A 10,378-nucleotide genomic window follows, 5' to 3' on the forward strand; every position below is an offset into this window, starting at 1 on the left:
ACTGTAATGAGAGTAATTAATTAAGGTGAGCTATTAGGTGAACTATTATCAGCAGGAGAAAAAAAACTTTTGTAGTGAGTAGTCATAAGTAATCAACACATTCTAAGGCAGTGGCTCTCAACCAGGGGTATGCATGCAAGATCTTCCAGGGGGTACATCAACTCATCTAGATATTTGCCTAGTTTTACAACAGGCTACATAAAAAGCACTAGTGAACTCAATACAAACTAAAATTTCATACCACTTGTTTATACTGCTCTAGATACTACACCCTGAAGTGTAAGTACAATATTTATATTCCAGTGGATTTATCTTATAATCATATGGTAAAAATGAGAATGTAAGCAATTTGTCCGTAACATCGTGCTGTGACACTTTTGTATGTTTGTGTCTGATTTTGTAAGCAAGTAGTTTTTAAGTGAGATGAAATTTGGGGGAGTATCCAAGAGAAATCAGACTCCTGAAAGGGGTACAGTAGTCAGGAAAGGTTGAGCCACTCTTCTAAGGGACCAGTCAAGGCCTGTTAACATCCCTGTAGTTATAGGACAAAAATAGGGGGGATAGGGCGTTCACCACTCCGAACTGCCAGAGGAGAACCGAAGCCCTAAGACCCTGAGGGGTGGAAGGGACCCAGAGCTCAGACTCCAGCCTGACCCCAGAGGTCTACGCAGCAATGAAACAGCCCATTAGCCCCAGCCCCATGACCCCAAGTCAGCTGGCAGGGGCCAGCAATGGGTTTTTCTTTGCTGTGTAGACATACAACCTGCCATGGCATTACAGCTTCTTGATTAAGGGCAAGTCAAAGCCTGCAGAATATTAAGAGCAATATTACTAAATCTTCCAATTACAGAAGCAGGAGCAGCTGCTGTGGGTTTCAGCAAAGTTTATGGCCTCTTCTGGAGCAATGAAGAAAGACTTAACCACATCTCTGCCAAGAAAAGTATTGCACATTTTGTGATGAGATGCCCCTGGTATTTTTGGCCTCTGAACTCCAAACATCTCCTGTGATTGAGAGAGAGGACAGCTGGGTTTCTGCACCGATTCCCCTATTTTTTAAAAAAATATTTAAATTTCTTCTTTGAAATACTAAGATGTGTTCTAAGGGCAAGATATTATAAATCAGCCAGACAAGATGAAATAGCTTTTCCTTCCAAAGATAAAGCCATCATCAAGATATAGATGAGGGAATAATTCCCAACTGAGAATTTATTCAATGATTTTATCTTCTTCTCTGCTCAGGAGCTAGCCGTGGCCAGAATGATTCAAGAGTTTCTTCAGCAGAGAAGACTGAGTATGGAGGTTATTCAACCTGCAAATTGGCACTGTTACAATGGGATATACCATTAGACATGCCTCTTGTCGTTTATGTAACTAATTTATATTATGAAGGCCCCAATTCCACAATATGATGCATGCAGGCAAGTTCCTGTGCCAGGGTATGTCTACACAGCATTTTGGAGCAAGTCTCCGAACCTGGATCGACAGTCTTGAGATAGCACGGCTTGTATAGATAACACTTTGAAGTTGCGGGTCAGGCTGGAGTCTGGGCTCTGACGCCTAGGGAGGCGGGTAGGGAACTGGTGAATGGGGAGACTACAATGGGTCACTGACAAGTGAACTCTCAGGTTGGAGAGAAGTTAATAGTGGAGTTGCTCAGGGATTGGTCCCATTTAACATTTTCATGAATGCCCTTGGCACAAAAAGTGGGCGTGGGCTAATAAAATGTGTGGATGACCCAAAGTTGGGAGGTATTGCCAAGACAGAGGAGGATCAGAATATCGTGCAAGAAGATCTGGACAACCTTGAAAACTGGGGTAATAGAAAAGGGGTGACATTTAATAGTGCAAGGTCATGCACTTAGGGACTAACAACAAGAATTTGTGCTATAAACTGGGCATGTATTAGTTGGAAGCGACAGAGGAGGAGAAAGACCTGGCTGTATTGATTGATCACAGGATGACTGAGCTGCCAAGGCGATGCAGCTGTGAAAAAGGCAAATATAGTCCTAGGATGCATCAGGCAAGGTATTTCCAGCAGAGATAAGGAAGTGTTAGTACCAGTATACAAGGCATTAGTGAGAGCTCATCTGGAATACTGTGTGCAATTCTGGTCTGCCATGTGGAAAAAAGGTGAATTAAAACTGGAACAGGTGCAGAATTGGGCAACTAGGATGATCAGAGGAATAAAGAACCTACTTGTGAGAGGAGACTTAGGGTATGTCCGCACTGCAATGTAAGCCCAGGGTTAGTGGGACTCAAGTCAGCTGACCTGTGTCCAGGGAACCCTGGGCTTGAGCATCTGTCACGGAGTCCCCGGGGCGATGCTCTGGAACTGCTCTGTATGAAGCCAGGCAGGACTCTGGGGTAACCGCCTCCTCTCTCTGAACAGACTGTCACCAGGGCAGGAAGCTTACACAGCTTCACCCTTCCTGGGTCTGACCCCAGAGCATTCAGCATCCCCTTGCGCACTGTGTGCTTCCCGCAGTGAGTCCGCCTGGACGGGGCTGCTGGGAAAGCCAGAGGGCCTGCACCCCTGCTCCGCAGTCAGCAGCGACTCAGCCAGCATTGTAAAACAGAAGGTTTATTAGTCGACAGGAACCCAGCATAGAGCAGAGCTCGTTAGCCTGGAAATCAGTGACTTTCCGCCAAGCCCATCTTGGGGGACCCCAGGCCAGATGCCTTGGACTCCTCCTCTTCCAGTTCCACAGAGCAGACTGCCCTGGACCCCACTGCCTGGTCTCCAGCCTGCCCGTTGCTCCTCCTCCAGTCTTTGTCCTGCTTCCCGGGCACAGTGTCATCTGGTCGCCTCCCGCTCCTGGTTCTCTGGTTACGAAGGGCATTGGCCATCACCTACGTGCAGGCAGCGGGAGCAGCCTCCCCTGCCCCGATGGCCTCAGCAAAAATCTCACACCCAATTCCCACCACCTAGGCATTGGTGCAGTACGGAGGGAAACTGAGGTACACACAGTATTAGTATAGGGCAGTAAGACTCACCTGCAACATAACGAGGTAAAAAAAAACACTTTGTCACAGCATCTACACAGTATTTTAACTTGACATTAAGACTTTTTTAACCTATACTCAAACCCACGAGGCTCTGTGCCAGTGTGCTGGCCGACCGGTGATCAGAGCAGAGTGGGTTAACGTGGACCTGAGCTGCTGCCATGTACAAAGGTGGGGTGGCTTCCATTTTCACTAGAATGGATTGAAGATTGTTGGAACAGAGGACTAAGGAGGTTGTTCCATGGAATTGTGGGATACTTCTGACTGACTTCGGGGACCTGAGTTAAGCGAAGCTGTATCTACACTGTATCTACACTGCAAAGCTCTGGCCAGGGATGAGGGGTTTAGGGTGTGGGAAGGGGCTCTGTGCTGGGGCAGGGGGTTGGGGTGCAGGGGGTGAGGCCTCTGGCTGGGGATGAGGGGTTTGGGGTGCAGGAGAGGGCTCCGGGTTTGGAGGGGCTCAGGGTTGGGGCTCGGGGTTGGGGCACGGGCTTACTTTGGGTGGCTCATGGTCAGCGGTGCAGTGGAGCTAAGGCAGGTTCCCTGCCTGTCCTGGCTCTGCGCTGCACCCCAGAAGCAGCCAGCAGCAGGTCCGGCTCCTAGGCGGGGGGCCACGGGGCTCCGTACGCTGCCCCCACCCACAGGCACCACTGCCCCCATCTCCCATTGGCTGCAGTTCCCAGCCAATGGGAGTGCGGAGCTGGTGCTCAGGGCGGGGGCAGCGCATGGAGTCCTGTGGCCCCTCCACCTAGGAGCCGGACCTGCTGGCCACTTCTGGGACACAGCCAGGACAGGTAGGGACTAGCCTGCCTTAGCCCTGCAGCACCTCTGACCGGACTTTTAACTGGCGGTGCTGACCAGAGTCACCAGAGTCCCTTTTCGACCTGGCGCGGCAACCCTACCGAAGCTCCACGGCAGGCACCAGAGAGACCGTGCATCTGGAGCCCTTTGGGAAATTGGCACTCAAACTGAGACCCGGAATAGAAGCTTTTTCATCCTTGAATATGGAGCCACTGCCATGGATTCTCTGAGCTTTACTAAGTAAAGAGCTGCAAATAAAGTCAATGAGTGAAATCCTGGCCTTGTTGAGGTCAAAGGCAAAATCAGGGATTTCACCTTGTCCATTTACAGAGTTCCTCTCAAGTGTGCTGTTTCTGATGCTGCATCAGATGTGAGCTCAGAGTGAAGGTTTTAGCACATTCAGGCCATTCACAGAGACTTTCTGCACTGGGAGTTCTTTGATGTTGATAATGAGCGAGCTCCATCCGAAGCGTTTCCTGCAATCGGTGAGTGTATTCAGTTCCTCTTCTCTGTGCAGCTCTTGTGTCAGATAAATGCTGAGCAGTGACTAATGCTTTGCCCACATTCAGGACATTACTGTTCTATGTGGAATCTGATGTTCAGTGAGACTTCAGCTGAGTGAAACGTCTCTCACCATCTGGACGTAGGTTGGGCTCTCCCCTGCGTGTGCGTAGTGTCTCTCTAAGTTCCCTGGAAACTCATATGGTAGAAAGATTAATTCCATGTCTTTGCTGCTTTTCCAACCTCCTTGTGGTCTTCCCACGCTGGATCTTGGGAGACAGTCAGATTAGATAATATACCCCAGATAAACAGTATCTTATCTATTTCACTACTCAATGTCTATTGTTTGAAGTAGAGTTGGTCAAAAATAGGGGGGTTTTCTACTGATAATTTTGATGAAAACAACAACAGTTTTTTTTTGTCATAACTTAAAATGGAAGATTTCAGGTTTGGGCCAAAAGATTTTTCAATGACAATTCAAAATTTTCCCTGGAAAGCAGATATTTTTTGTTAAAACTTTTAGTTGAGTTGAAAACCCAATATTCCATTGAAAAATGGTTTGAAGGGAACATTTTCTTCCAGCCCTAGTTTATCATCAGCAAGAGCAGCTTTGGATATCTTTGTCCTCATGTCATTTGCATATCCATTTCAGGACTGTCTTACTGCGTTTCTCCTTCCCACTTCACCCGTGATGATCTCCTCTGCTGGGCAAGCTTCTATCAAGGTTTTCTTTTCCTCAAAGCCTCCTTCCCATCAGGGGAACCTCTCGCTTTCAGAACTGGGAGTGGCTGGTAAAGTCACATTCCCATAATTCTCTTGCATCATCTCCCTATAGACGTCCCTCTGCTTTTCCTCTGAAAGAAATACAATTGCTCATTGTACGCATTGCTAGAAACCTCAGATGCTTTGTCTAAATAGAGTACTTCTCTCTCCGCTACTTTGGTTATATACTTTTGATTGTTTTCTGTTTAGGAAATATTAGATATCTCTGAAGTTAAATGATAGTCATATTAAAATTCCTGGGGATATTGCACAATGCCAATGTAAAAGTGAGTATTCACTTTAAAAAAACATATTCCGGTATGTGTGGTCTTTAAATTATTGATGTTATCATAGCCAGGTGTATAAATAATGCATCACTTTATGCTGTGCATAGTTAGCGGTTTATTTCCATTACATTCCTCCTGGGATGTGTATTTGTTTTTTAAAGCTTTGGTTTCACTTTTGAGATTAAGGAGAGTTGATGTTTATGGAAAGACAGTCAACAAAATGTTTGTTCATGCAGAAGAAACATAGACTGCCTACCAAGCAAGTGTGATCACACCAAATAAAGACTCATACCACGGCAGGCCAACCCATAGATTTTATAAAACTGAAAAGCCTTTTTAGTCATTTTTTTCTCATACAAAACTAAAGGGGTTAAGATATGATTTATTTGTAGTTACATGTAATGCATCAGATTGTCCATAAAACGGACAGAAGGGTCATTGTTAATGTTCCAGAACCCTTGGAAGCCAGTGGGCGTGTTGCTGTTGACCCAATATTTGTATTGTTAATTGTTCTTGCGCATATTGCCCATACGCTCTCTGTGTGGCACCGTTTAAAGAGAGAGCCAGGTCTGCGTGCAGCATTCCCAGAGCTGTTGTCCTTAAGCAGCAAGAATTCCCGGAGTGGGAGTTGACTTTAATTCACTCTCTCACTTGGTGTGATGATGGGGACAGGGCCAAGGCTAGGACGGGCAGCGCCTGAGGAGGAAGGGAGGCTGGGGAGGCTGGATCGAGGGAGGCTGGGCAAAGGAGGTGGATAAGGTGTGTCTGAGGGGATGGAGATTGCTGGGCTGAGGTGACGGGAGGAAAGATGGCAGAGTTGTGGAGGGGAGATGGGATGTAAAGAGGTGGGGAAACACGAGAAAGAGAGATGGAAACAAGGAGCTATCAGACAGGCGTGTGGTTACTCAAGTCCCAGAGTCATTGGCAGCACCAGGCATAACACCCGGCATGCCTGCACTATCAACTAAGCTACATAGCTCCCTCCCCCCAGCAGTGACTCCTCCCGCTCTCTCGCTCCCACTTGCACACCAGGGCGCTCTGCTAGAGGAACTACTTGCTGCTCTGACCAGAGCTGCGGGAAAGGAGGTGAGGAGTTGAGGTTGGCAGCGGGCTGAACCTGCAACGCACATGGGAGCTCCCCCTGAGACCAGCTGTGGGGGAGCATGGAGGGAATCAGGCAGACGCCATTTTTGAGGAGGCACCTGTTGCATTTTTCTCTCCTGTGGTTCCTAGAGCAGCCAACAAAGTGGTTTTGGTTTTGAAAGAGACTTAGGGTATTGCAGCTTCCCACGTGTGCTCCTCATCCTCCTCACCCTGCTCTGCCTTCCGCCACCGTGAGGGGAGCTGGGAAAGTGATCTTTGTCAGCTTCATCCACACCCAGAACAAAGCAGCAGGCAGGCAAGAGAAGAAAATGTTTGGTGCAGCATCCCAGCCCTTCCCAGCCAGCCCTGCCGTCAGAACTTTTAAAGCAAGCAGAAAAACGCTTCAGGAGTTTCTGTCCTGGGTGAGATTCAAGCAGAAAAACTCTTCAGGAGTTTCTGTCCTGGGTGAGATTTTTTGCCTTTCTGAATCTTTTTTCATCCTGATTCAGAATGAAAAGGTGACACTTCCCACAGAACAGAGATTTTCAAAAAGAATTATTTCCCAAAACCCAAAATGGAATTTTTCAACCATTTTCCAGGCTAGCTTCACGGCTACCCAACTCTGGATCCCCAGCCAGCCGAACTCTCACCAGGTGGCAGCCTGGCAATCTGGTGAGCCAGGAACCCAGCTAGCCTGGGAACCTACCCACTCACCAGGTGGGGCTGCCAAGGAGCCGGACAGCCCAAGGAGGCAGGTGGGGAAACTGGCAGGGAACCAGACAGGTTTTTATCAGAAACCTGCCCGGTTTCCACTGAAAATGTTGATGAAACTGTGACATTCCCATGTAGAATCAACATTTTCTGATGGAAAAATGGTCAGAAGTTTCTAAGGGAACAGCTCTACAGCCACTGCAAAAGTTCCCTTGCGAAGACTTTACAATTGGCAGCTAGGCTGTGGGAGGCTGCTGCCTTCGGAGTCAGCAGCACCCAGGCCATAACCACTCAGACCAGAGACTGGAGAAGTGCAATAAACCAGCCTTGACATAACTACCTTCATGTGTTCTTACCAGGCAAAAGTCTCCGGCTAGCAGTGTGTAGCAATTCATGCAATGATCTTAGTAACAGATGCACGCTCATCGATAAGGCTAAGTCAGATGATGAAATAATAAAGCCATAGATTATTAAGACCAGAAGGAATCACTCTAACCCTCCAGTCTGATTGCCAGTGTAACACAAACCAGCAAATTTCACCCAGTGATTCCTGCTTCTGGCCCATAAGTTCTGGTTGAGCTAGGCCATCTCTTTTAGAGACATCCAGTTTTGATTTAAAAACTTCAAGTGACAAAGAATCAAATCTTCTTCCCAGGCAGGTACTTATAGATCATGGTAAGTTCACTTCTATCCTCGCTTTGGATGCCATTCAAGCTTTCAGTGCCCTATTGACTATGGAATCAATCATTTGTTGTCCAATACAATTTCTAGTATAGGAGTATTTCTCGGAGCATGTACATAAACCTCTTATGTTTTGGTTTCCAGTTCATTAGTAGTATTATGGTAATGCCTAGAGGCCCCACCTGAAATTATGTTAGGTGCTGCATGGGTATGTAATAAGAGAAAGTCCCTAACCCAAAGAGTTTACAATCCAAATAGACAAGACCAAGGGTGAGAGGGGAAACAAAGGCGCACGGAAGGGAAATGACCTGCCCGAAGTCAAACAGCAGATCATTTGCAGAACCGAGAAGAGAACGCAGCATGTCTGTGCCCCAGTCTTGTGCCCAATCCACTGGGCTACGCTGCTTTGCCTTGTAGTCATAGAGAGAACTGGTTGGAAAGCTGAGTGTATCTGTGTCAGATATTTGAAAATGAAAATGCAGATCACACCTTCCTATGAGAGGGAACATGAATTAGAATGATCCAAAATTGGACCTCCAGCCCTGATCTTCTGTGTGCTTTGGAAAAGCCATGACTCAAATCTAGACCTGAATCCAAACTTCAGCGCTCGGTACAAGTTTTGTGTAAAGCACCATCATTCTGTCCTAACGTTGAAAGTTACAGAGTACATAGCGAGTTTATCGTGCTCCTCATAAAATAGAGATCTTGTGGCTTTCTAACAGCCAAAACCATATCCCTGCTGCAGTAGCTATCTCCCTGGCAAAGATGTCCTATAAAGAGGGTGCTAAAAAAAACCCTCCTTAGTTTTAGGAAGCAGCTGTGGTGCTCTGCCCAGCTGTAAGTCATTCTTGCATTGTCAAAGTGCACATTATCTCTTGCATGAGCCATCTTTTCTTCTGAAATGAGTTCAACGCACAACACTGAGTCAGCTCATTAACATTGGATGAAAGCACATAGAAGCTTTTGAGTCAATGTTCCCTCTGCAGCAATTAAGAAAGTGGGGAATGAGAGGTGACTAAACCTAGGACAAGCCACGTATTCTTAAAGCTTGTATCTGGCAACTTGATCCTACAATGGTGGGTACATCAGACACGCCACTGGCAAGTGATCGATTTACTTCGGTTACCCACGGCTTCATCTGCTCTCTGTTATACCAATGACTCAACAATAGAGCGGTGCGAATAACTGATTGTTCAGTTCACTGCATGCAGTGTTGTAGCCATGTCGGTCCCAAGATATTTGAGAGAACAGGGGGGTGAGATCATATGAAAAGTTGGTCCACTAAAAGATATTCCTTCACCCACTTTTTTTTCAGTTCACTGGCAATACCAAAAATTTGGCAGAGAAATCGTTTTGGGTCAACCAAAATATTTTTTGAACCAAAAAGTTGAAGAAAAATTCATTTAGTTTTTTAGGTTTTTTAACCTCCTGGAATTGTTTTAATTCACCCATTTTGATGGCTATTCCTCCTCCTCCTCTCTCTGGACCTGATTCAAAGCCCACTGAAGTCTCCTGGACTGGGTGACCCCACCCACTTCAAACATCACCTTATATGCTAATGTCCCAGACCTATTTTTTCACCCCAACCTCTATATTTCTGTCTATTTGTTAGCAACTGAAAAGAGGTGGTTAGAACAGAAATACTTTCTCACCCGTAACTGTAGCATTTGCTTCTGTACTACAAAGGCATTTTCTTCTGTTTCTGTCATCAGTGCATGTCACGTGTGTAAACAAACAAAAAAATAACTGACTGGAAATTAATAGTATTTGTTTCAGCCAGTCGTTTATACTGGATTGATCTCACACAACAGGGATTCTTTTTTAGAGCAACCATCTAGATAGGAAGTTATTATGCAGAGATCTCTTTAACCACATTTGGGGCTTCTGTTCCCCATTTGTAAAATAAGGTGATTTTTTCTCCAGCCTTTTACCTGGCCTGTCTCCGTAAACCTTCATCCTGCAAAGACACATGTGCTTAATATGCTGTGGGTGGGGGAAGTCAATGGCATTACGCACTGAGCATAAAGTCATACGTGTGTCTGTCATTGCAGGGCTGGGGCAAAGGGCTGTCTCTTACTCCGTATAAATACAATGTATGCTGGAGTGGAGCCCTGCTTTCCGTTCGGACTGCTGGGCACGCCTGCCAAATTAATAATAATAATTGATGAGTTTTCAATACTCTGTGAATCCAGTCCAGTACCAGAGGTTTAGTGATACATGTGCCACACTGTATATATAACACTAGAGCAGGGCATTGGAACTGTGAGCTGCTGGGGTAGGGACCATCTTTCTCGAATGTCTGGAAAACACCTAACACCTTGTGAGCTCTACTGTACAATAATAACAATGCTACAATGAGCCGTTATAGCATGTAATGCAATATCTGTCTCAAAGTTCAGATGGTTTCTGATTATTGAACCTAGCTAATATCACTTCTCCCGCTGCAGAAAAGCTCCCCATCTAGACAAGTGAGGGGGGGTCACCTGCATATCCTCCTAGCCTTACACGCAGGATCTGTGGAGAAGCCACACCAAAGAACAGTTAGAGCTG

Source organism: Trachemys scripta, chromosome 6 (assembly GCF_013100865.1).
Source record: "Trachemys scripta elegans isolate TJP31775 chromosome 6, CAS_Tse_1.0, whole genome shotgun sequence".
NCBI classification, from domain to species: Eukaryota; Metazoa; Chordata; order Testudines; family Emydidae; genus Trachemys; species Trachemys scripta.